Below are 26,669 nucleotides of genomic sequence, written 5' to 3' on the forward strand. Positions count from 1 at the left end.
TCTGCTTGCATGCTGGATAATTGGACATGCAACTCCAACCTTCCCCTCCCAATCATCGCCTCCCTCCAGCCCCCCTTAGCATTCCTTATTCTTCTCATCCCAGTTTGAGTCTCTCAGCGGATCCATCTTTGACCAGCGGATCAAAGAGAATATACAATCCGGCCCCGTCCAAACACATTTCAGCTCAAGCTGCTGCCTACCTCGTCCACAACACCAAATATCGATGTGGCGTGAAATGAATTTTGATGTCCAGTACAGTATATTTTCACCCGGCCTCTCTCGCTACCGTCCGGACCTCTAGAGACAAAGCAGAGCATCTCCTTCTGCAGAACATGGAAGGAGAGGTAATTTATTTTGGTGGGTGGGGGGAGCTGCTGGAATTATTCATGAGGGGTTCAATATCAAAATACACGGCTCTGCTCTGGCCCTTAATAATTCATGCTTAACACTCATCTTCATTGGTTGAGAACGCGGGGTAGTCATTTGTCATTATAGCACATCTAGTTCTAACTAGTGCCCGACGTTATTTCTGGTGGGCAGGGTTTAATGGGAGGTAGGAACAATGCACAAAGGCGGGTGGTTTTGTCACTCTGGTGAAACCCCCTCCCTCATCATCTCTAGGAAGGAGGCAGCTTGACGGGGAGAGAGAGGGGAAAAAAAATCAGAGTTCTTGACCTTTTGGCAAAGGACCACTGGCTTCGAATTGAGTGATGGTGTCAGTTGCTAGTGTAAAACACCTCTATTAGGAATGCTTGGCATGCTTCAGCGCTTCTAATTATGAAGAATGCAAAACAACAGTCAGGAGAGAGATGGGTGGTCACCTTTGAGGCATCTGCACCCCAGGCTTACTCGCAATAGCTGCTGTGAATATTTTGCCTGAGATTCTTGCAGTGCACTACTCTTTCTTCATTCATATATATATATATATATATATATATATATATATATATATATGCATGCCAACCACTTAATCTCACTGTGAGGATTCTTTGTTCCATGTGTTTGTTTTCCAAGGTGCATGGTATAAACCTTCTGTGAAAACTTGACAGCCAAATACTGTTGTCGAAGCTTTGCTCCATGAGCTGCAGGAGAGGAGGGGGTGTATGTTCTCCCCACATTTAGGCTCACTCAGAGACTTCATACAAGCCTTGGAATCCACCAGAAAAAAAAAAGAACTAAAATAATAATAATAATAAAAAAATAAGTGAAGATACGGCAAAATCCCGAACCCAGAGAGATACAACTCAGCATTTGTTTATCATTCACAACAGTCAGTGATGAAAGCCAGATGTTTGCAGTCTGATTTGAGTGTGTTGTCATCCCCATAAGGTGAAGGAAAACCGTTGTAACATTATCAGCCGATGTGCATAGCTACTGGCCAGTCGGGGGTGAAGGGAATTTTGGCAAGGAGAAAAAATGGACACAGATACAGTCCCCGAAGATTTTCTGTCTGAGAGACAGAGGTGTACAGCACACACAAATAGGTTTCTTTTGGAAAAGTAGGACAAGAGTTCCCTCCTTTATTAACTAATCAGAATTTGATGTACAATTTCTGTTTGTTTTTTTCATTAAGCATTAAGTTGGCTCCATTTGTTTATCTTTCAGAACTACAATTTGAGAGCCATTAGTAAATTCATTTTGGGGACTTCCTGCTAGGGGTGATCAGTAATTATTTGGAACATGAGAAGAGGCAAAACTATACCATTTGTGTGATAGAGCAGTCTCTAAGACAAGGTTTTATAAATGTCTAGTTATAAAAAAAAATAAAACTGCTACAAAGGACATTTTAAACTGCCTTTAACAACTCATATTATCAATTGGGCTTTTTAACAGCTGATCTCCAAATAATCGGAAGATCCATACCTTAACTCTGATTATACAAAAAGCTCCCAACATTTCGGCCATCAGCATATTCCAAAACAGACAGGTGTTGGAAGGTTCAGATGATTTCAGTCACTTTGCTGTACTCTATTTAGCCATTCTAATACCTGCCGAAGTCTTAATCTCTGAATTTCTGAATGAGCTGAAAAAATCCTGTTTCCTTTTACGCGCCTTCTCTATGCTTTTCCTAACTACTAAAACATTGTCTTTCCTCAACAATAGCATCAACTTTGAAGTGTTTTTGTCAATGCAACTTGGTAATGGTTTGATAAGATTTTTGAGGCTACAATTTCGCTTTCTGCTAACCAGAATCAGACAGTAATCTTTGCATCTATCATTACAATTTCTTAGAGAAAGAAAATTCCTGGCAGAGAAAGGTTTACTCACTGAAACGCCATAACAGGCGGTAACAATACGCATTCGAAAATTATCCTCCAGCTTTGATTACTAAGGTATCATGACAGATTTAATTTCATTTAAAGCAATATAAAAACTACGGTAAAGGGCATATTTGTCATCTCATTCTGCTTTACTGTCACCAAGGGTCGTAAAGCATCTCTGTTTATTTAATGGCAGTCAAGGATTGCTATTTCTCTCAAAGGAATGTCCTTGTTCCCACCCCAGTAACCTTGAGGGTAATAGTGTAGGTCAGTGTAAGGCGGAAGAGGGAGTCTTTTTAAGGAAGGAATATAAAATGAAATGGGAGAATAAAACTCTGAGTTGCTAATGAAAGCAATGTGGAAGAAATTCCAGGGAACCGAGGGATTATTCATTGTCCGGAGACTCATCATCTTGTCTTTTTCTACTTTTCTTTTCCTCATACTTTGCTCATCTCTGTAAGAAATATGTGACCTGACATAATTACCTGACATGCTTTCTGTTCAATACAATAGTGGATTCAGAATCCTATATTTCATATTTTTATCATCATTTTCTTCATAGTTGCATCTGTCAGACTTTTTTCCACTAAAAAATAAACAGGGACCAGCAGGGGCTCGTGGAGGGGGGTGGGAAAGGTGGCTTCAAATGAGGTCCAGGTGTGCCCGTAATCAATTTCATGGAGCTTGGTTTTGCAGGGCTGCATGCTGAAGGAGACTGTCATAATTGGGCCACCGTTTCAGACAGGTCAAGGGTTTACTGCCCTTTTTTAGGATAAACACACACGGGCACATTCAGGAACACATATCATAGGCCACTGAGCACAAATGAGATGGATTGTTTGTGACATTTCCTCGGTACCCACATGTTTCAAGGGCTCACAGCCCTGTTTATTTATTGTAAACTAAATGCTGCACCGGCAAACTGTCTTCTTGTTAAGGGGACATTGTTTCACAAAGGAGGGTTTTTAACAGTGTCTAGATGAGCTGTTCAGGGCTTAAAGTGCAGAAAACCCAATGAGACAAATCTTAACTTTGAACTGTGAATAGGATTATATTGCAGACGTGCTGTAGTTATCAGTGGGAAGTTGAACATCATTCCCATTTGCATTTGCAACTTTGTGTTCTGCAGTTACTCCAAAAAAAATTGTAAACCATGCAGTGTTTTCAAGAGAAGAAAATACGGTAACGTTTATGCATTATTGAACAATAAAGGAGAAAAAGCTGAGGATGGGTTCATTGCAGATGCAAATGGATCAGACTTTCAGCCTGAGAGCACCTGACTGGTGACCTTTTGATCGAAAACTTAAACATCCAACCTTTTTCTGTTCAGCGAACGTACCATACCTGTGGTTCAATCTGGTGAATTTCAGAACAACATTCTTTGGTGTGGAAGTTTTCACCGAGGGAGGAATACCAATCATTGCAGTAAGAGTAGAAAAAAATATTTTAAATGCTGTTAATCACAGTTCTCAAAAAGAAATTGACCAAAATCATTATTGGAAGCTCAGAGCTTTGGTAAAAACTATGGAATAGGCAAACGTTTTAATAGTGGATTTGTTTTGGTTTTAAAAGTTTTTACATTTATCACGTGAGCACCAATTTGTGCGAGCATCTTCAGCACCCTACATTTCCAGAAACATGCAAGTGATTGACTAAGAGACACTTAGAGATCTGCTTTGTACTGTTCGTGTCAACCCTGTCATTAAAATAACATTCAGACTAAATTATATGCTCCAAAGAATAGTAAATTAATTTATGAAACTTTATCTTAATTGCTTTCAATTTCAGTGAGAGCAGAGTAGGAAGATAGTTAATAGGAGAAGACTAGTACTGGCATCTACAAACACTTCCAATGGTAGAAAGAGTTTTATACAGACTGTACAACCCCCCCCCCCCCCCAAACAAAAAAACAAAACAAAACAAACATGTATCTCTTTTTTTTCTTGCCTAATGGATCCAATTATTCTTTCAAAGACTGCCAAAACTCTACCTCATGGTGAACCAGTTGTGATGGTGATTCCATTATTTTTAATGGATACACTCTCAATAATTAACCGGTGGGGGGATTTTCCAGACAAATTGGTGCTCACATGATAAATGCAGATTATGTTAATGTGAGGTGCGGAGGGGTTGTCATGTCTTGTGAGGTTGGGAGGCGTTGTATGTTTTTTTTCTGCGCAATTGTGGAACCCTTGCTGTAATTGCCCCCCACTTTTGTCCTGTAATGTGGTGCGAGGGCTTGCAATGCAGCACTGAAGTATGTCGCTGAGTGTTAAAATAGCATAGAATTAGACCCAGCTGGGTGAAATATGTGACATGTTTACCCATCTTGCTGTCTTTATTAGTCGTGGTTTTAAATCTGACTATTTTGGTTGAAATACACAAATGATGACTGTTTAACAGATGGCTTTAACAGTTCTGTTCATCATTAGAGGGGAGTTGACATGCACAGGTCAGATATACTATATGTGGCTGATTGCCGATCTTCAGTCTTATTATTTTCATACAAAGACAATGAGTGTAGAGATTACTTTCTATAGACTATCTTCAAAATCATATATGAACAAATGGCATGGTTAGCACTTCCTCAAGACTAGTATGAATTGACTTCCTGTTGCAAAGTATTAGTTTTTGTTTCTAAAAAAAGTTGTTTACAAAATGGAAAAAACTGCTAATGTACAAAATGGTTGGGTAGAAAATAACAACAACCTGCTGATGTCTCTTTGTCTTTTGTAGCAGTTTAAATGCACGGGTGGCATGCTTCTGCAAAAACTACAGTTTCCTTAAGATTGTTTCTTTCATACAGGAAGTCACTGACTCTAGACTCCCTTCCACACTAACAGCATCCACATAGAACATAGTTTCAAGGTGTACAGCATGTTGGAACTTAAGTAGGGTTTGTTCGCTGATTGGAAATACATTGAATGTTTGGGTTTCCATAATGCCAGTGACTGTTCAAAGCTGGTCAAGCCGGAAATCATGTGATTACGGCCACCAGCTGATTTTATGGTGTATCTGTGGAGGAGAGTAAACTTACAGGCCTGATCTCAAAGGGCTGGTCTTAAACACTAAATAAAAATATGGATTTGATACAGAAATTTCTGAGAGGGCCTTAGCTTGCTGAAGGACTGGTTACATCAATAGGAAGATGGCCTGCCTGCTGAACAACTGCCACATGCAGAGAGACCATGGGTAACCAAGACTAGCATTTGTTGTAAATTTGGTTGTCAGAATTTATGATATCCATCCAGACACAAAATCTGGGTGTAGTGATGGACTAAAACATAAACCTTAAGAGGCTCATAAAGACAATTTCCAGGCTTAAAGGGCTAAAGTCCAATCTTGAAAAAAACTTCTCCATCTAGAAAATGCATTCTATACATTTATTGTTGGTTGAATTAATTACTGCAACAGTGTCTTCACGGGTTTGCCTAAAAAGTCAATTTTAGCATCCTCACTAAAACTAAAAAAATAGAGCACATCACCCTAATTCTAAGGTCCTTACTCTGGCTTCCTGTACCTCTTTAAAATACTTCTGTTAATTGATAAATCTCTTAATGGCTTGGCACAAAAGTACATTAAATAATTGTGTAATTTTATCAACTTTCTTGACCACTCCGGTTTTCTGGTTCAAGGCTGCTCTGCAGCCCCAGGATCAAAACCAAACATGGCGAAGTATCATTCAGCTTTTATGCTGCACTAATTGAGAAAAAAACTTTTAGAAAACTGCAAAAATGCTGAAAACATGAGTTATTTTAAATGAAGGTTAAAAACTCATTTGCTTTGGGTTGCCTTTGGAATTTCTATTTATACTATTGACTGAAACATCATTAATTACAGTCAGTAGTCCAGCTTTTCTATACTTTCCTTTAATATTATAATACAACTGCACTAAGCTTTTTATGATTTTTCATCATGTGAATCACTTTGAAATTATGCCATATTCGAAAGGAAATGCATTTGTCAGTTTCACAGCAAAATGAAAAAATGTAAAATAAATAAATAAAACAACTTCTTGTTTTGAGTAATCATCATGCAGGCAAAATTTGTTCAAAACAGCACAGGGGATTGTGGGATCTGAAGAACATATATTCCAGAAAAGTTCAGAAGAGAATCAGGACCATCCTTGTTGACTCCTCCATTCCTGCCCACAGTTTGTTTTAATCACAGTCTTCTAGAAAGCAATACAAAACCATCAGAACATAAACTAAGACACTCAGACAGCTTCTTCCATTGTGCTATCAAAGGCAATTAGACCAATTAAGTGACTCCCACTCGCTCTGTTTACTGCACTTTACTGCTCTAATTCCCGCCCATATCAAAACCATCTATTATTTTTACTCCTTTAAGCTGCAAAAGCCTGATGGCCCAAAATCAATGTTGTTGTGTATATGCTACTATTTATGCATAATGACAAAAGACTATTCTGATTCTGATTCAATTGGGAACTAATTTATTCCAGAGAGGCATTGTTACACCAAATAAATAATTGACCAGTATTCCTGGCTTGTCTCCCAGATGGTCATAGAACTCACCCTCCCCCTTTACTCCAAAGCATCTGATTGCTGACACCCACCAGGAGCTAGGGATAAATACTACTGGACACAGACGAGGTCACCATATCCAGTTTCAACAGGGAGGATGAATAGATGTGGGGCAACCAAACCACACACTGCCCCCCAGACTGGCCTAGGGCACCGTGGTCCAGAGAAAAGAGGGGAGGGAGAGCACAAAAGAATGACTGAAGTGCATTCCTGAAAGGAGGAGAGATGGGATTGAATGACAGTGGAGGACAGGGGTCCGGTGGTCACACTGGCAGCCAGCGGGATCGTGTTTTCTCTCTGAAAAGCAGACTCGGATAAACAATGACTTTGGCATCTGTCTGGAAGGGAGAAACGGAGACCAGGACCCTTTACTGTTGAGTAGTTGTGGTTCACTGGAATGCCTTTAATGTAACCGTGGCTGGGCTCTCAACAGATACTTTGTCACTCTTCTTGAAGAAGGTAACATGAATCACATTCTATTGCCACTTCAATTAAAGTACACTCACTTGCTGTAAAGCTCCCTCTTGTTGTTGAAAACACTGCGTGACAAATTTACATTGAGTATCAGAGTATTGTGTCCCAAGATGACTTGTCTTGCCCTCCGGCCATATTCTACATTAGATAAAGATCAGTGATCCACCACTTTACAGATGTGGGTCATGAATCCACAGTAGTTCAAGCAGCACCTCAGGTGGAGGAGAGGTTTCTCCAATATGTTTCTAAGGCCTTGTCTTTTTCTCATAAGCCCAGTATTGTGTATTGTCTTGTCTGGAGAACTAGATGTAGCATTAACCCTTTAATATCAGAGAATCTCTTATCTTGAAGTAAGAAAGCAAGTTGGTGACAGATTTGACAAATAAAGACTTCTCACCGGACTGGCTATCAAAACTTGGTTACAGAAACATTGAGAAAGCCTTTTTTTTTTACGTCTGGATGTAAAACTTCCTTAACTAAAGCTCTATTTTACACATTTATAAAATCTGTATTGCATTGATAACCGATTGTTCGTGAGCTAAAAGTTAATTATACACTAGAACGCAAATATTTGTGAAAACACAAAAGGGAACCGTTTGAATGCTTTTTTAGGGCACCACATAATTTGATGCACATTAAAAAGGTAACATTTTGATTGGTCAAACGTCCATCCATCCATCCATCCATCCATCCATCCATTTGCTATACCTGCTTATCTGTGGGAGGTGGGGGTGGGGGTGTGTGTGGGGGGGGGGGGGGGGGCGGGGGGCGGGGGGGGGGTGCTATTGCCTATCTTCAGCGAACACTAGGCGAGAGGCGGGGTACAATCTGGACAGGTCGGCAGTCTATCACAGGGACATACAGAGACATGCAGAACAAACAACCATACACGCACACACCCACACAATTTAGAGAGACCATTTAACCCAACAGTCATGTTTTTGGACTGTGGGAGGAGGCCAGAGTACCTAGAGAACACCCACAGGGAGGAAAAAGGGAGAAAAGGCAAACTCCACACAGAAAGATAATAAGCAATACTGTGGCAATAAGGTCGAACCCAGGACCTTATTGCTACAGTTTCTTTAAAACATATTTTGTGATTTGCAAAACCAGAAAAGACTGGTTGTTAAAGCCAAAATCAAAGAAAACAAAAAGAGGGTTCTTATTTTTAGCAAAAATATTGTTAAAGTCTGTCTTATCTTGCTAGTAAACCTGATTCTGTTTATGGGTTTGAAATCGAGACCTATAAAACCTTTAAAAAAAAACAGATGACTATTGCATATTTATGGTGAGTCCACTGTCTTTTTGGAGCTTATCTGAAAATCAAATAGGCTCCATATTGAATTCTTTTTGCCCTTTCTTTTCACCATTTGTTTTTCTGTTTGGAAAGAACTGCAGCTACAAAATGAGACCAGGATTGTAGCAGAATAACATTTAGGTTTGCTCCAGTCAGTCAAAGGCACGATGCATTCATAAGTAAAACAGAAAAGTAAACTGCTGGACCAAATAGGATGTTTTGATAAGGAGAAAATTACACCCTTCATAACACGTACACACAAACACACGCACACTCAGAGGAAGTGCAGCGATATAATGCCTGATATAAATCAAGAAAATGGTCCAGGAGACATTGGGGGCTAGCCCTCCTTGAGGAAACTCCTGTGCTGATGTTTGGAGGTTTAAATGCTGTCCTATGGTGGGAAATCTCAGAGACAGAGATGTCTATCAGCCCAGCCTGCTGTGTGCAAGCAAACACAGGTCAACTGGTCCCAGTAGGCCGGACACAGGCCTCCACACCCTGCAGTACACTCCACTATCATACTTACCCACTGGTGATTGCTAAGTATTTGTTGGTGGGAATCTGCAAGTGGAAGAGATGGAGCATTTCCCTGGTGTCCATACTTCTGTGGGACCGGATGAGGATAAATGGTGGCCAATTTACTGTGATTTATGGCCAATTTGTTGCTTTCTTCTTCTGCATTAGAGTCTAAATGATCTTTTCAGTAAGGGAGGTCATGGCGTAGCTTTCATGGATTTACTAGTACTTAATTCTTTGCATTCACATTTTACAATTATCTATCTATTTAAGTAAATGTGTTTTTTCAGCTTGCTTTTTAACAGGGATATTTTGGCACACTTGTTTTGTGTACTAAATTGAATTTCACAATGGAGGAATGACTGTTTAAGCTCTACTGGAGAGAGAAAGGGAAAACAAATCCTGAAATAATATTAGACCGATCTTGTAAAAGGCAAGAAAAAGTGGTATAGAGAACAAGAATTATTTTCTTCTTTGGTTAAGAATATTTCAAGGCCACCACAGATTTGGCATTGTGAAGGAAATATAACTTTCACAAAGCCTATTTTGGTAGGAAATATTGCTTCTGTGAAACTGTTATTATAAATTATTATAAAATCATCTTTTGGAGTGGAAATATCACTTGTAGTTCTTACTTCTGCGGAAGAAAATGTTTTACTTTTTTACACTCGTCAAGACTGCAAGGCAAGCGTGACGTCCTGGATCATATCCATGCGTTTGCGGCCTTAGTGTTTTATTTCGACTTGCCAAGTTTTCTGTGCCAAACAGGGAAGCTAAGTTCAAGCCAGAAACTGCTTCCTTACACCATGCCTTCAGGCCGTAGGTCATGGTGCTGTGCGCCACAACCTTTCCCTTTGTTCTGACACACAGACACTTGCGTGTTAGACAAGTGGTCAAGCCGACACAGTAGCGTACAAAAACACATCAGCACAATGAGCCCTCTCTTGAATGCTTGTGCACACAGTGGAGTGGGGAGTCCATTCTGACTTTAATTGTGTTGTTGTATCCATTAGCCCAGGACTCATTATGGGCTTATGCCGGGCGTGGGTGGGTGAGGATTCATGCATGAAGCAGAGACAGGGGGGCTTTTAGTGGACAGATGAGAAGGTGGAGGGCCTCTTCAGTCTGGGCATTCCTCCTCTACCTCCTGTAGAGTGGCCGTGGATTGCTCTTACTATAATATTCAAGTTGATCACCACCTGTGCTTATCTAAGGCTTTCTAAATAATGCCTTCTGTTAGTGGTGGTGTATGACTTTAAATAGATTAATAAGAAACTGTCATGGAAGACTGCCTCATTTCAGGCTGAAGAAAAATAAGGAATGCTGAAAGTTGCCTGGCCCTGACAGACAATGTTAAAAGATAAACTTCTGAGCTATCCCTTTAATCTGTCGGAGGATTAGGACTCTCTGAGTAGGCCCACATGGTAAAATTATACTGTGCTTTATTTGTTTCTTGGGTTCATTCTGCTTTCTTTCTCGTTGCTGGAAAAGTCATTTGTTTTATATTGGCAAGAATGTCTTGGATCGTATCTTTGGTTTTGGCTGGCCTTGCTCCTGTGTCTGTTGGAGCTGCACACCTAACTCCTGCTTTTGTGCTTCTGATGGGAAACTAAATGCTAGGTAAAGAAAAGAATAAAATCAGGTCAGATCTTCATTATTCACTTATATAAGCATCATCTGGACCGGTAAATATTTTCACTCGAAGTCTGCGCTAATTGTTTCCTCATTTAAAACGAGGCTCATTAGGGAAGACTTGGAAACACAGATGTTTCAGCAGAATGTTGTAATACTTGTACTACATATTTTTTTTCTTTGACAACCCAGGGTGTAGTAAGATATGTGTGAGTCAAGGGAAGATTGTATTGTTTTAGTGACAGATTTAATCCATTTAGTTATTTTCTTTACTCATACCGGCACAATTTCCATTTATTTTAAGCAAGTTGCTAAAACAATTAATTTTATTATGCTTTCAATTTATTTGTGTCCTCTATAAGAATGTAAATATGTAGTATTATATCACACCCACGCCCAGAGGATTCAGACAGAATCTCTTTATCACGAGCTGACTAATCCAACCTATAGACTTTGGTAAATAGAAGATAACTCATTTTACATGTTGGACAATTGTAAGGGTATGTATGGGAATGACAGTAAATCATATTTAACTGCACTACTCGCCTTTAAGTTGATGTATCAAAGTAAAAATAAATGTCATGTCACAGTCATAAATATAGTACAATTTTTTAGCCTTCGTAGGAATAATTGTTGTGTTTTTGTTTAAAACAAAACATGTTCCTGTAGCAATAATGCTGATGCACAAAAGCATTTCCATTTATAAAACTTAAATTATGAGAAATTAAATTTGGAACGATTTTAAACATACTTATTCCAGTTGTTTTGCTTACTAATGATGGTAAGCAGCAGCAACTGCTCTCTCGCCATTATGCTCAAAGCCCCAATGCGAAGCCAAAGTACGGAAGCCAAAGAGCTCCACGGAGTCCATTACTCATGTTTGACATCCTGTACGGCCATTTCTGTCATCACAAGAGAGGATGCGCCTCTTTGACTGCTTCAATCTCCGGTGACTCCAGCAGTATCACGCTTGGGCAAGCACAGCAAAACTGCAGCGATGTACAGTCAGAACCGCTTCAAGTGCCAGTGATGTGTCATTAGGGATGGTGGTTTAAAAGAGACCGTGACAGATAGAGGGTCAGGCCCCGGGATTGTAAGGCGTTTATCCACATGATGACAGAGAGGACTCTGGTACATCACATAGCGTCCTCGCATTGTCTACTCTTCGGGGTTTAGAGTCGTTTGGCTTTTGTTGTAGGCTTGCAAAGAGGTGAAGTATTTAATCTAACACCTGTCATTCACAGACTAGTTTCACAGGCTCTGCTCCAGTTTTTTTTTTTTTTTTCTAGTTATATTTACTCTGAGGCAATGTTTTTCTATCACAGGGATGGGAAAGAGAGAAATAATGAGAGTGCTGAGGTGAGCATGTAAAACAAGATTCAGTTGATGAGCAGAGAGGTAATTCTGATGGAGATGTGAGGAGTAGGTTTGGAGAAAAAAAATACATCTATCAGCTGTCAATGAATAATTCATAGTCCTAATCACTAGAAAATGCATCGCAACACATCATGTCATGTTTCGCAGATATTTAGCATGGAAACGGCTTGTTTGATATTCAACTAAAGCTAAATAATGTAGAATGTGACGTTAGAACTGTGTGAAACTAATCTCTGTGTTATGTTTCCAGTCCAAACCCAAACAAATTTTAGTGGCTGGGTTATTTTCCAAACTTTCCTCCGCACCACAAACTCACCACCCCCCTTTTCAGTATCCCACGCTTTAGTGCTTTTGCTAATAAAGGTTTACGATACATCCATCTGACAAGGCAAGAGGATAAAATATATAGTTTCCACAGGAATGAGATGAGATTTTAACAACAAATTAAAGACTTCACAATTTACATATTGTGTTTCAAGAATTAGCCAATCAGTGTGGAATAATAAAATTTAGGTCTGACAATTAAATATTTTATACTTCTAAGGTGGTTCCAATGCAAAAAAGAATCCATTGAAATAGCTAGCTATTTGTTACGAATAGAAGAAATATTGTAAGCTCCTGATAGGTTGATTCAAAATCAAGTCAAATGGAAACACATCTGTAGCTGCATTTTAAGGGAACAATCAAGGGAGAAAATGGATTTATCAATGTCTGCACTTTTCTGAAACCTGAAGGTGCCATACTCCTCTGCTCAAACTGATGTCAGTGTCACCAGTCATACAGGTGAATAGTTTGGGGTCCAGAAGATGACCTGATTTGGTGCAAAATATGCATACCAACTCCAGATTAAAAGAAAAAAGATGCTGTGAAGATGGCGGATTACAGTGTGCAAATGTACGCTCGGGGGGTCTTCAATTTTGCAGACATGTCCAGGGACCCGATGAAGCTGAGGTTGAGCCGCTAATTAAAAGTGGTCGAACAATTTTGGCTTTGTGCGTGCCTCGTGTGAACGGCTTGTTTGGCATTCCTGGTCAACCAAACCTTTCAGAGTCCTTAAAAGCTCTGGTCGACTCATCTCAAAAGCCATCTCCCGACACAAAGGCCGTGCACTGAAACCACAGAACGGTGCGTATGATAAAAGAAGGCCCAGGGTATTGAGCTCTCATCCATCGCCACTTCAAAGACTACCAGGACCTAAAGGATGATTTGCCATTGTTTGCTACGCAGGTGTGCCGCCTCCCACAGGCTCTCGGGGTCCCGGGAAGCCACAGACAGGGCTTGCCGAGATGCTATCGCTCCCTGGTAGAGACTACAAGGTGGAAACTCAGACAATAGAGACTTGGGGGTTAGGGTTAGCCTGCATTTTGGCAGAGAAATAAAATGTTCTCTTTTTGATAAATATGTCGAGTGATCCTTTCATCCATTATAGGTATTTCTCATCGTTAGGAAATATTTTCTTTTGTTTTTCAATTTTATAAGTACTTTCCTCCACTTTAAATGAATATGACGATAAATAGTTGCATTTACCTGTTATAACCTTTTGTGGCGGCGTTTGATTTGACCACTGTCCCCCAAGTGACTTATACCTGCTGCAACAACATGGATGTATTGTTTATTGGAAAAATTAGCTGTGGGTACCTCTGGAGAACCTTGCAAATATGATGCTCAGTTGAAATACTGCAGAAGTTGTTGTGTTGATGTCACCCATATGGCCCATGCTTCCCCTCAGGTCTCACCCACATGAAGTGAACTGGTCTGAATAATTTTTTTTTCTCTGCTTCACAACAAACTGAGCACCCCCATCTGCTTCTCCAGAGGGCAACAAGACCCAGCGCATCCTGGCCTTGATCTGCTTTTTCTCCTTTGTTGAGCACAATGTAGCTTTCTGGCTGTGCGGCCTCTTATCATCGGTTTGCTGGCATGTTTTGGTCCTGGCAGAAACTGAACACTGGTTTATTTGATGATGAGCTCAGAACGGAGGTGGGGGGCAGCGTTTTGTGCTAAATTTTCTTCCCATGGGAGGGATGTTCCCTTATCTCAAGAGGATATGCAGTGAACGTTTATCTGTTTGCTAAATCCAGATGTCTAAACACTAAGGATATTCAGTTTGCTTAGGAGACGCAGTGGAATATGATAATGACTGTGAAGCCTTCCTCATCTTAATACTGATCTTTTAATTTTTATTTTTTATTTTTACCAGGGAAAGGTTTTAAGGAAGGCTTTATGTTGGCTTTGTTTTACATCCTGCTGCACTGTTCAGTGACTGCAGTGTGCCATTTGGTTCAGCATGTATAAATGTGCTTCTCTAAATGCTGAGAGCTTTCGTGTGCCCATGGTTTCATCCCTCTTTTGGCAGAGGTTGAAAAAATCTGACTAAGTGTTAGATTTTTGGGACTTTTTTTAAGTGTTGTAGTACATAAACGTAAAAGGAATGTGTTGCAGATTCCTTGACAGAGAGGATGTTTTTCACTCCAACATAAAATTAATTATTCTCATTTTTGTGTAAAACACTGATGGATCTGATCTGACGTTTATTGAAATCGGAGTACCTCAAATTATACGGTGTAGAAAGATAGGTGTGTGTGGACTAATCTGAATGAGAGTTGTTAGTTTTGATGTATTTGATGTGTCGTGTTTTAAAAAAAAAAACTAAATTCAGTGCTTGTGTTTCACAATCACCTATCAGAGTCAAGAAAGGGAAAATGGGGCAAATTAATTAATCCAACAGATTAATTGGTGCATTTCTCAGTTCACATCAATATCTTCTGCAGGACCCTCTAGTCTGCCATGTTGGATCTGGAGCACCACACTTAGATTCTTTGTTCTAACCCCAGCAAAACAGATGCTTTGAGGATTCAGGAATAGAGTCATGCTACTCTTAGTTTCCTCAGAAAGTTCAGTCATTGCTGGGTTTATTTCAGTATTCTTCAGACTATAAATTTGTATTGTTTTTATAGTTTGGCCGAACCTGATGCGACTTATAGTCCGATACGATACCTGTTCCTTTTACCTTTGCAGCCAAACAACATTGACTCTTCAATGGTTCAAATTACACAACTCTGCATCAGCCTTGGAGAGAAACACAAACATCTGCCACCAAGTCAAATCCTCCTGCATTCCTGCTTGCATCCCCAGACCTTTCACATTGTCTAACCGCTTCTTTCTACCCCATTTCCTAAATTTATTTTCCCTAGTACCAGATGGGCTCCTCTTGTCCTCCATGATCATTTCAAAATGACACACGGCTGCACAGAAAGTATGCAATGGCATCTGTGGTGTCTCTGTAGAACCATTCTCAGCAGAATGGTGCAGTTTGGATAGAAGCAAATATGTCCCTTCTCCCTATAGATATTTTATTTGCAGAGCAAAACTTGTTGCTTACAAGACTTTGAAACTACTGAAGATGAGATTTCTTTACTTGAAGAAAATTGCAACATGTATACAGATTGTCTCTAATATTTTCTTTGTTTTGAATATAATAGGTTTCATACCAAACTTGACATGGATTTTCCTTTTCCCCTCAAGGATGAAATGGGTTTATGTGATCAGACAGCCACATCATAATTTTTCATTTGTGGATGTATTGAAGCTCCGTCAGCAGCTGCGTTACAGAGAGAGCCTTCAAGGGATAGGACTGAAAAGATATGAGACCAGCATTTATTATTCCTAGTCAATGTCCAGTCAAGTCAGTGCATGTTCTCTCTGAGTAATGCTTTGTTATTATTTTTTGTGTCCTGTACACATCTTATTATACGTCATTACCAAAGATCTGTCTTTAATTACTAAAAAAATCTTCACATTTTCTCATTATTCTGTACTACATCTATAAACTTCAGTGTCATTATTGGGATTTTATATTATTGACACAATGTTGTGCATAATTTTGAAATAAATTATGACATAAATCCATTATGGCCTGAGATGGTGGTGGCCTAACACCTGAACTTTGCAGTAGGTATGAATACCTTTAGTCTTAATATGACAGTTTTCACTACAATCAGATGAGAGCTTAAACCAGCCTCACATAATTACAGGACTAAATGATGTTGACAGTGTCTGGGGACAGCTGTATTACTTGCAGCCTTTTCATCAGACAAAACCTTCTTGACCTGGGTATTGGGTTGAACTTTTGAACACTGAACGTCATGAAAACTTTGCCAAAAGGGATAGAGAGGAAAACCTTTGAGTTAGAACTAAGGGTGAAATAAATACAAGAAGCCTAAATCCCCACTCAAAATATATTTAAACAAAAAAAGTCTCAAAACTCCTCTGTGTTCACCAGGCTGTTATCAGGTTGCCAAGGCTGGATTCTGGGAGGCCATGAAAGAAGCTTGCAGCAGCTCCAAACAGTAAAATAAGGGTTTCTTTTTTTCCGCCTCAGTAAATCTAGCTGATATTTTGGAGTACCTTTAAATTCCCCATGCTTCTGGGCTTGGCTTTGAACCTCAGGGAGCAGCAATATAAATCAGCTCACTAGGATGTTTCAGGCATGTTAACGGTAGCAAGGTATCCCATAAAACAAAGGATTAAAAACTATAAAATGACGTTTGTTTGGTCTGCGCCCCATCAGATAAAATGTTACAGCTGGAGAATCCAGGACTTCTTTAGACCGTTCTCTGTGTCCGTTTCACAGAGATCCGCGTAATTACTTGCACATTTACAGAGCTTCTCTCCTTGGCATAGGCAGTGCTTAATTTTACATGTTGAACAACTTGACAAGTGCAGTGAAAGCTATAGCGGCAAAGTTTTGGCATTGATCTTACAAGAGGAGGCATTCACCCCTTTGGCAAGTGTTGAAGATGAAATTTTAGCTCCATATCTTTCGGGTGTAATATATCTGACAGCATTCCCTTGCCCCATTCATTCGGATATCACTTCCCACTGTAACAGATCCCATCCCGGATAGGGTTATGGGCATCGTTTTATCTTCTCATGCCCCATCTGGTAGAGTTTAAGGTCCATGTGGAAATCGTTGAAATAGGGACGGCAGCTGATCAGAGAAAGATGTGCCCCCTCACGGGGCTGCAGCACATGTTTGGATACCAGTACTGTTATTTGCTTTGTTTCACCCTCTTTGACATTCCCGTGCCCTACAACTGAGGAAGACCCTCAACCTCTCCACTTTTACTTAACCTCTTCAACTTCTTCCACTCTGCACACCTCTTCCTCTTTCCTTCGCTGCTCTCTTTCCTCCCCCGCACCTGGTAAAGCGATTGGAGGGGGAACAGCATGGTGGAAATGAAAGTGGCCATGACGAAAGGCAGAGCGATCGACTGTAACATTATATTTGGATCCTCTTGTGTGTTTTTTTTTTACTTTCCCTGTTTTCCTCTGAGCCAGCCGATTTCCCTCCATACAGCCACTTTATGTGACCCCCGGCTGATGTAATCCTGGTTTACGGTCCCTTCCCCACCAGGACACACAACTATCCACAAGAACCACTCACTCTGACGGTTTGCTAAGCGTTTGTTAAATTAAGAAATGTAAGTGCGATGACCTGATGTTTTCACACTAATTTTAGATAAAAGGGATAATTCGAAACCTTCAGTTTTACTTTGTTAAACGTGTATCGAGGAAACATCCGTACACCACATGTGTAGCGGCTCTCATTAAACTCCAATCAGTCAGATGTAGCCTAAATAAACTGGTAACAAAGTCATTTGGGAGAATTATACAGTGCATTGCAAAGGGATTCATACTGCTTGAACATTTTAAAAAAAAGTCATATTACAAACATAATCAATTTTATACAATAAACTGGAGCTATACATGTATCAAATTGCAATTGTTATCATGATTACAAAGGGTGTAAATTTACAGCCACATCGGACTGGTTGGGTGCAATATTTGATAGGCTGTTATATTTTCTGTGCCATGCATTGAAACTCTGCTCACCAATGGAAGTGGTCAGTTAGATGGAGTGTTGCGGTCTTTTATGCCCACATTGTACGTTGTTCTTGGTGACTGAGATCCAAATGCTAAAGGAAAGTGCTGAGGTCATCATGATGATCGAAAAAAACAAGGGTGAGGAAAATATAGGTTCATCACCAGTGATATCACCGTCAAAATATTCAACAATATTTCAATTTTATGTATTTTTGAAATTAAGCAGCCCCTTGAATTAAGTTGTGAAGTGGAAGCAATTGGATAGATGGTTTTAGATTTTCTTAGAAATAAAAATCAGAAATGTGTGCCGTTTATTTCTCTATCGCCCCTGTTTATTCTGAGATCTCTAATTAAAATCTAGGCTGGGCAAAGAAAGCATTAATTGGAGAATCAGCTTTCTATGGTAACTCTGGAGGAGCTGCAGAGATGCACAGCTCCAGTGGGAGAATCTGTCAACGTGCCAACAGATATTTGTGTACTCTACAAACCTGTACTTTTTGGATAAATGGCAATAAGAAAGCCATTATATTATAGAGCTTAAGCGGTAGTTCAATTGAACAAACTCATCGCCTGCTGCTGTCCAATCAGAGGCCGATCCGCCTCTGATGTGAGCCAATCAGCTTCGGACCGCACCTTTATGAAGCCCAATCAGCATCCCGCGCTCATCTTAAAAGCAACTTCAAATCCAGGTCTCAGCCTGCTAACCAGCAAGCCCAACAGCGTTGCATCATGTCTGATTTCGAATCAGATGTCCGATTCAACCCACCCCCAACCCCTTCTCCACCATCGTAGCTGAGTTCATCTAGCTTCCATGACGTTCTTCATCCTCAATCATCAGAGTGTTTTCTCCCAGTCTTCAGCACTCCCTATCACCTCGTATCGGTCCGGCAGAAGACCACCATGTTGGGCCCGGTTCTGCCAGAGGTTTCTTCCCAAAGGGGAGTTTTTCCTCTCCACAGTCGCTTCAAGCTTGCTTATCATGGACAGTTCATGCAAAACTGTGTTTATCAAGTTGGACATCTATCTTAAACAGATCACCATATGGACTGAACAAACTTCTTCTATCTCCACTCCACCACCAGTTTCAGACCTGGGGGGGGTCTGAAACTGGTGGTGCATATTAAAGTATAATTCAGCATTAATGTTCCTACCGAGGTCTGAGCGTCAAAGACTTAAATTGTTGTGTCAACAAAATCCTTCTAATTGCCATTTTCTTTCTCTGAGTTTTTCCAGATTGAACTAACTGCTGTTAGATTGCTGAATACTTAAGTAGTTAACACAGTCCGGTAACCTCCACTGCAGCTCTTTTATTGCTTCTATTCGTCTTGTTGATGTTTTTCTAAACTGGAATAACATTTTGCAGGTTAATTTTCATCTGTTGCTGGGATGTAATAGTTAAAGTTCAAGATGTTTGTGTCTTTTTTCCCCTCAATGTAGGTGGGGAGATTATTTGTTGAGGTTTTTTTTAGTTTTTTTTGTACATGGACTGTGTGTATGTAAACAACTTCCACACAGTCTTACTTGTTGCTGCTCTGCCACAAAGGCCAGATTTGTGGAGTACATGACTTCTAAGTTTTGGATTTCATTTCAGGTTGTCAGAGTAAAAGGGACGATTACTATTTGACGAACTGTATTAGGAAAAACAAAACAAGATAATTGAAATTATAATGAGGCATTACTTTGTGCTGGTTTATCATATAATTTAAAATATAAAATGGGTGGAAGACATAGGAGTTGGTTCAAGATGTATGAATATTTAATACACTGCAGGAAGATCCTGAAATGCTGCAGAAGTGGAAGCGGTTCCATATTCTCCAATGGACCATCCACTTGACCCGCAGCGAGCGGCAGCAGACTTTAAACATCTCATGTCATCCTCACCAGGATTTTGTTCCCCTTTCCCTGCTGCAGTCTGCACAGCGCTGCTATTTAATACCACAGTATCAGTCTCCGCTGTTTGTAGATAATATAGCCTTGTTTTGAGAAGATGAGCAAGAGATTGAGGAATGTCCTGTTATCTGGCTGTGGGATCTCAGAATAATAGTGAAGTGGAAAAGACTCACAGCAGATGTTGGTTCTCCAAAATGAGCCGAGGAGGGCAAGCGGCAGGTCAAATGGCACTCTGCAGGAAAGTGTGCAGTGTTTATGGATTTAATTTCTCCTACAACCAGCTGAGTTAGCTGGCTATGTTCCTGTCGCAGGACGACTTCCTGAGTTGTTCCCCCTGCACAGATGAGTCTGCGTCACTGCATATCGCATTCTGTTGGGAGCATTTGCGATGACTGTGCCATCCTGACTGGTGCTAATCCATTTATCCATTATGTATCTGCCCCTTCTGTCCCTATCTTCTTTTTCTTTTTTTTTTCCCAAGACACAGTTACACAGATGGGCAGCAAAACAAGCAAGCATGTTAAAAGAGACAACTACCCGGATGTCTCTTCCGCAGGAAGGAAAACAAGTTGCCTCACATCTTTGTTTTCACTCCTATTTAAGGCTGTCATCGCTGCTCTGGCTCCTACACAGCTTCTTTGTCATAATAAAAATGAGAAGAAGGGGGTTGAATCTGAGAGAGCAGCATTGGAGGAGGTCCGAGGGGGCAGAGCTGAAGGAGCTCCAAGAGCCAGGAATGTTAATTGGCTAGATTGTTTTAATAAGATCCTCATCCCTGCAGATGCTGGGAGAAGGTTAGCTAGCGGGGCCACACAGATGGGAGGTCAGCTCACAGTGAGATGTTGCCAGAAAACAGCAAGTGATACATTGCGAGCTAAGCGGCTAAAAAACCTCATACTTAAAACCAACAACAGAAAATAAATTTCAAAAAATAGATGCACTTGGCTTTACTGGCTGCTTTTTGTTTGGGGGGTGGGGGTGGGAAAGGGGTTTCAAAGTAATCAAAATGCATTCTGTAGTGAAAAATGTACAGTCTGCCTATCCACACCAGTTTTATATACTCCAGTTACACTGTGGAGACACGACACGTCTAGACAGTGAAGAGATGGCAGCAGTGAACAAGGAAGGATGTAAAAGTTCATGAAACGTCACAAAATATCAGCAGGGAAATACATTTTACCAGAACAATATTTTAAGCCTCTCTGCCATGAGAGGTCGTTAATTATTTTCAAAGCAGAGGCGACGTAACACTGTGTGTGAGAGAGCTGTAACGCTACTGCCTAAAGACTCCCACATATTCAAGCATACTGCGCGCATACTGTGAGCTTGCCGGACCCCACGCTGACTCTCCGCAGACGTTTTACCATTCATAGTTGAGCGTATTGTTGCCTACATTTGTTGTGGCAAATTCCTACAATTCCAAGACTTTCTTACAGTGAGACGAAGCGGCAGAATGGATGGTGAAAGGTGTGATTAGCTAGCTGAGCACCTAGAGCCATTTCCTTCCAGCAGGCTCCCACCACACACCTGTCAGTGAGAACAGAGTGGGACTTTGATGCTACGCGTCCAAAACAGTAATAATCATCATTCAGCTTGTTCTATGACGGAGGTTGAAAGATAAAAATAATAGAAATTACTTATTCTACTTTGATCGCACTTCCTGTTAACTGCTGAGACTCTTGCTCTCTCTCCAGCAGCCCTCATGAAACTCAGACATGCCATAGAAAATACTTTGTTTTTTTTAATTTCCTCAGGAACTGGATCCACATCAAAGAGTCTTGTTAGCAAGACCTACTACATGGTCACCAGTCAGGGATGATCGAACTGAAAAAACAAAACAAAACAAAAAAACATTTAATTCCTGTCACCAGCCAATTTATCCATGCATTTCTAGTATTTATAAGAAATGTTTATCTTTTATTAGCCGTTTTTGAGTTTTACACTAAGAGTTTGCGGGTTCCATATTTAATTTCTGCTGAACTATTTGTATCTAAAGGACAATAGATGTGAAATACAATGTCGATATGTTTACATAGTGTTAACATTTTCTAAAAAATGTGTGGGAAGAAAGACACAATTCTTCTGGCAGTGTTGTTTGAGAGGGAGAAATTAGCGAAAGAATGAGAGGGCATAATGTACAGGTATTACTGATTACAGGTAGGATACTGTTACAGCTGCTCTTTTGTGTCTGCATTCAGTTAGCCAAGGGCTAGAAGCTGTACTTGAACGAAGGGTTTGCAGTTTCTACTCGTCCTTGGAGATTTGAGGTGAAGCTGTAGACCTTATTTAAAATGGTGAAAACAAAGCTTTTTTCTTGTTGGTTAGACTTTCTCTAATGCTGTAACCAATCAAATGGTTGTTGCCTAGTTTGGAGACATTGTAAACAGCCTACTTTTATGATATTTCTGCTGTGTTGCTGTTGCCGTACGTCTTGTGAGGGTGTTGCAAATAAAGGTAATCTCTCTGCTTGTAAATGTTTTTATTTACCTCTCTCTCCCTTCTATATCTCCTTCATTATTATTTTATTGCATTGTGAACCGATGCCTTAGCGCTGTTTAGGAGTGGAAACAAAACGTAATTCCATCGGTAATTAGCCTTGTGCTTGAATGTGGAATTTGTATTTAATTTACCCTGTGCCTAATGAGAAGACTGTAGCTTGCCCAGTACATTTAGTAAGCCCTTTCATGTGTAGTCTGGATCTACATGGTGAAAAGTTCCCAAATCCACAGAGGGCGTGTCAGTGTTTTTTAGTCACTCTATGTAAATGTGCTAATTTTGTGCAGATGTTTTTGCACAGTCCCGATTTAGTTGCCGGGAGTTCCTATCAAGATTTGACAAGATCTTGATTCATTTATTTGTTGCAGCATTCTTAGAGAGAGAGAAAGCGAGACTGTTGGTCCTGGCATGCTGTGTTTGGTCTCTTAGATTTTAGCCTGTGCAGCTAGAGCACTCAACCCTCTTTACTTTAGTTCAACTCCCACTCGGCCGGCTCTCCAATCAAACAATCACTGTTTATTGAACTACGAGGTGCCAAGCCAGTCACTCACTCTGTCACTAACATAAACCTACCTCCCCGCTTCCATCCATGCCTTTCACTTTTTTTCTCCAACCGCCATCTCTCGCTTCAGGCCTGACGAGAAGACTTATGACCATTTACACAAACAAGGGCACTCAATGGGCTCTCTGTTCAGCTGGGGGCAAAATTTCCTTTTAGGTATGTGTGTGTCCACAAGGAAAACATGTCTTCATGTAGTGCATAATTGTACTTGGATTCTAGTACTCATGAGGTCCTTGGAGGAAACAGCTGGACCCCTCTACCCTCTGCAGCCTTTCTGGGACACCAGAAGCGTAAACTTGCCTCCTTTTGTAGTGGTGCAGCTTGCAGAGCCCCTTTATGAGCTGGTATAATATTCCATAAAAATCTTGCCTAAGTTCACTCATTACTCTCAAACCAGCAGAAGTCGGCTCTCGACAGGTCTAGGGATGTTGTTTATGTTTATGGCTCTTTATCCCTATTTTAAGTTTGTGCATATTTTTTACTTAGTGCCTGTACGCTGTGAGTGCTTGGAACTGAGATCAAATTCTTTGCTTGTGCACACAACTTTTGGACTCTGTTTTTCTCTTAAATTATTAGCTCCTTCTTCTTCTTTTTTTTTTTTTTAGCTCCGTCTTAGCTCCTTCTTCTGATGCTTGTCAAAGCACACTGCCACCATCTAATATGATCTCCAAACAAAATCTTTCCTTTTCCATTCAACTGTTCACATCACCGTTATCAAATAGATTGATCTCAGAAGAATGCATGACATGAGCATAGCTTATTACAGTTAAGCTGAGAATCATCCATTCCCCAGGTAGATGGATTTAACTTCACTTAAGAAGTAGCAATTAGTTTGAAAATGTAGCTATCTTTACATTTATTTAAAAATGGAATGGAATAATAATCATTCATACCCTTAATAATAATCAGTTGAGAATTTTTATATTTTCCTCTGGTGATGAACTCCAAGTTCGTTCCCTCCACAGATTCCGAGTTAGGATTCTGGCTGGGCCAGTCTAAAATGTCAATATAATTTCCAATCAGAACAAACATCATGGTCAAATTAAAAGATCACTTTCAATCTAAATCTGTCAGTTTAATGTCATGTTTGATACACCAAGATAAATTATCGTTACAAAGTTTCCAGTTTTTGTATCACTATGACCTGCTGATACAAATTGTAAAGAATCAAATCTTCAACAACTATAATTTACAGAAGACATGCAATGTTTCTGCTGCTTTCCTCCTGTGGCTGATCATTAATTTGTTATACCTCTCTGCCAACATGTCCTGCTTACTGCTGGGTTACTAAAACGCTGTGATGCACCTTTATTGCCTGGCAATAATTTTTTGCTGCAAAAAGTTTGGATCTCTGCTCCTAACATGACCAAATCTAAAAACCTTTATGGCAGACTGAGGTTGTTGGCTCAAAAATATACAACTGTCTAGAATATGCCTTGTTTTTGTGTGCCACAAGAGTTTCTTGCTCTTTCACCGCCTGAAGGGAACAACAGTGACTATGACTTGAAATGTCATAGAAAAGGTTTTTGCTTTAAACAACTTGCAACATATTTGTACTTCCTTCTGATTTTTCTTTAAGAAATTCACTAATACTAATAATTGCAAAGAAGTCATTCACAGTTATCAATGTCTTTATAAGTCAACAAAGGATATTATGTTTTCAGCTCCCTTGTCTCCACCTTTAAGTCTAGAAAATATATTTGTTATTACTCTGCATTAGACATTTCCTCTGTGAGAATGCTGCTACCATTTTTAGAGCTCTCTGTACTTTAATTATTTATTAAACCTGACTCATTGTTTAAGGACATACATCATTTTGTGTCTTTAGATTTTGATTCCGGAGAAATGAGACCAAATAAGTACTTATCATGTTTTATTTCAAATTGACACAGACAAAACACAGCATGCCTACGTACATTCTTAATTATCCGGGTCATTAAATCGGAGGCAACCAGACTTGCTCAGTTTTCCTGAAAACAGTTTAACATCCAACCAGGAGTCTTTGTCAATCCTGGTAGCTCGGATTGACCTGGTCACTGGAGCGCTGCTCTTTTTAAGCTCCTTCCTTCTTGGTTCATTCCAAAACAGATGCAAATCAATGACCCACCCGACACTCTCCTGGATTGTTAGAAGCTATTGCTTGGTGTGAGTTGAGTACTCACCTGAATTATGATGTGATTGCTTATGTAATCTCTTCGGGATGAGTTGGAGGACCGAGTTGTATACTGAGGAGTTGGTAGCGCAACCCTTCCCCTCACTGAAAAACACTGTTCACCTGCCCATCGGAAAAGTTTTCTGGAGCACTGCAATACACAGATGAAGCAGCAGCTGTGCCATCTGAACTTTAAATGCCGTCACTTTTTCAACCTGAGAAACAGAAAGTTTCTCAACAACAACAATAATAAAAATAATTATTATCATTACTATTTGCTAGATAAGCATTGGTATTAAAACAGTAGTATTATTCCGTTCAGTTTTATTTATACAGCACCGATTCAAGACACTTTGCAAAGTCAATTCAATTGAATCATACAGAGTGAGTTAAAAGTTTTCTATATAAGGAACCCTAGCAGATGGCAATGATTCATTTGACTTGCAGCCTTCACTCCTCCTGAAAGAGCATTTAACCACAGTAGACAGTCACGACTTTGGGATTGTAGATTGATTGTGGAATGTAGCCACAGTAATAGAAATTTTTTTCTGTGGAACGGAATATAAAATCTCTAAATAAAAGGTGGTATACAATGTAAACACATACCATTTGCTTTGTGTAATGAACTGACCAGTTTAGAGCAAACAACGTTGCATAAATTCGAACGTATTGTACACACCTTTTTAATACGATCCAGCATCTTATTCTGGCATCTCTGTGACTCTCGCTTCATTTTTAATTCCGCATTTTGAAATAGTGCTTTCACTTTCTCTTCATAGTTCTGCCTGGCAGATATGGCAGCTTTCCAAGCCTGCTGTGGAGCAGACCCAGCTACTTTCCACTTCATGTTATCCTTAACAAATTTCAACATATTTATAAAATCATGACAAAAGTATAGACAATTTTTATGAGTTGCCTGTGATCTGTTTTGAGCAAATTATTTTATTGTTTTATAGATTTCCGCCAGAAGTTATGTCATTTTTTTTTTGTGTTGCACATATTTCTCTCCAAATCAGTGCATAATGTGCAACAGCACAAAAACAGGCTATTTTATTTTGAAAATATGTAAGGCTTATTTTTCCTATCAGGCACTGATGGTTTGATCAAGAACTATTGTGAAAATATTTCATTTGAGCACAACAACATCAAAACTCCTTTTGTGTTTGATTCACATCTAACAATAGTGCCTCAGGTTGTTTTTCAACGAGGAAGGAGAAGAAAAAGGCACATGAGGGTGAACACTGCACTTGAATTATTTTTCCAAAACAGCACACAGCGCCTCCTCGCCCCATCCCTCCTATTGTACTGTTTTTTAGACTTTGGAACATCCAAATGATCCGTATGTTAAACCTTTCTTCCCTCAGTAACAACATACACACAGAAGGTGCTGCAGTAGTAACCTGGTAGCACTTGGAAATGGGGTGTTTACTGAGCATAGGAGCATTAGATTTATTTGAGTCATGGACTATTAAGCCCTATTAAAGTCATCAGGGAATGTGCTATCTTTAATGGTTAGCTTTTTGGTATGTTGCCAAATTTGGTGTAATCGTGATCCTGACCAGTTGAGTTTGCGTAAACT

The 26,669-nt window shown here is 39.9% G+C and overlaps 1 protein-coding gene across 10 annotated transcripts in view; it reads left to right on the forward strand.

Moving 5' to 3' along the window:
- robo1 (roundabout, axon guidance receptor, homolog 1 (Drosophila)) overlaps nt 1-26,669 on the forward strand; it is a 494,194-nt gene that overhangs the window by 387,700 nt on the left and 79,825 nt on the right. The window lies entirely within an intron of this gene.

Source organism: Fundulus heteroclitus, chromosome 18, assembly GCF_011125445.2.
Source record: "Fundulus heteroclitus isolate FHET01 chromosome 18, MU-UCD_Fhet_4.1, whole genome shotgun sequence".
NCBI classification, from domain to species: Eukaryota; Metazoa; Chordata; class Actinopteri; order Cyprinodontiformes; family Fundulidae; genus Fundulus; species Fundulus heteroclitus.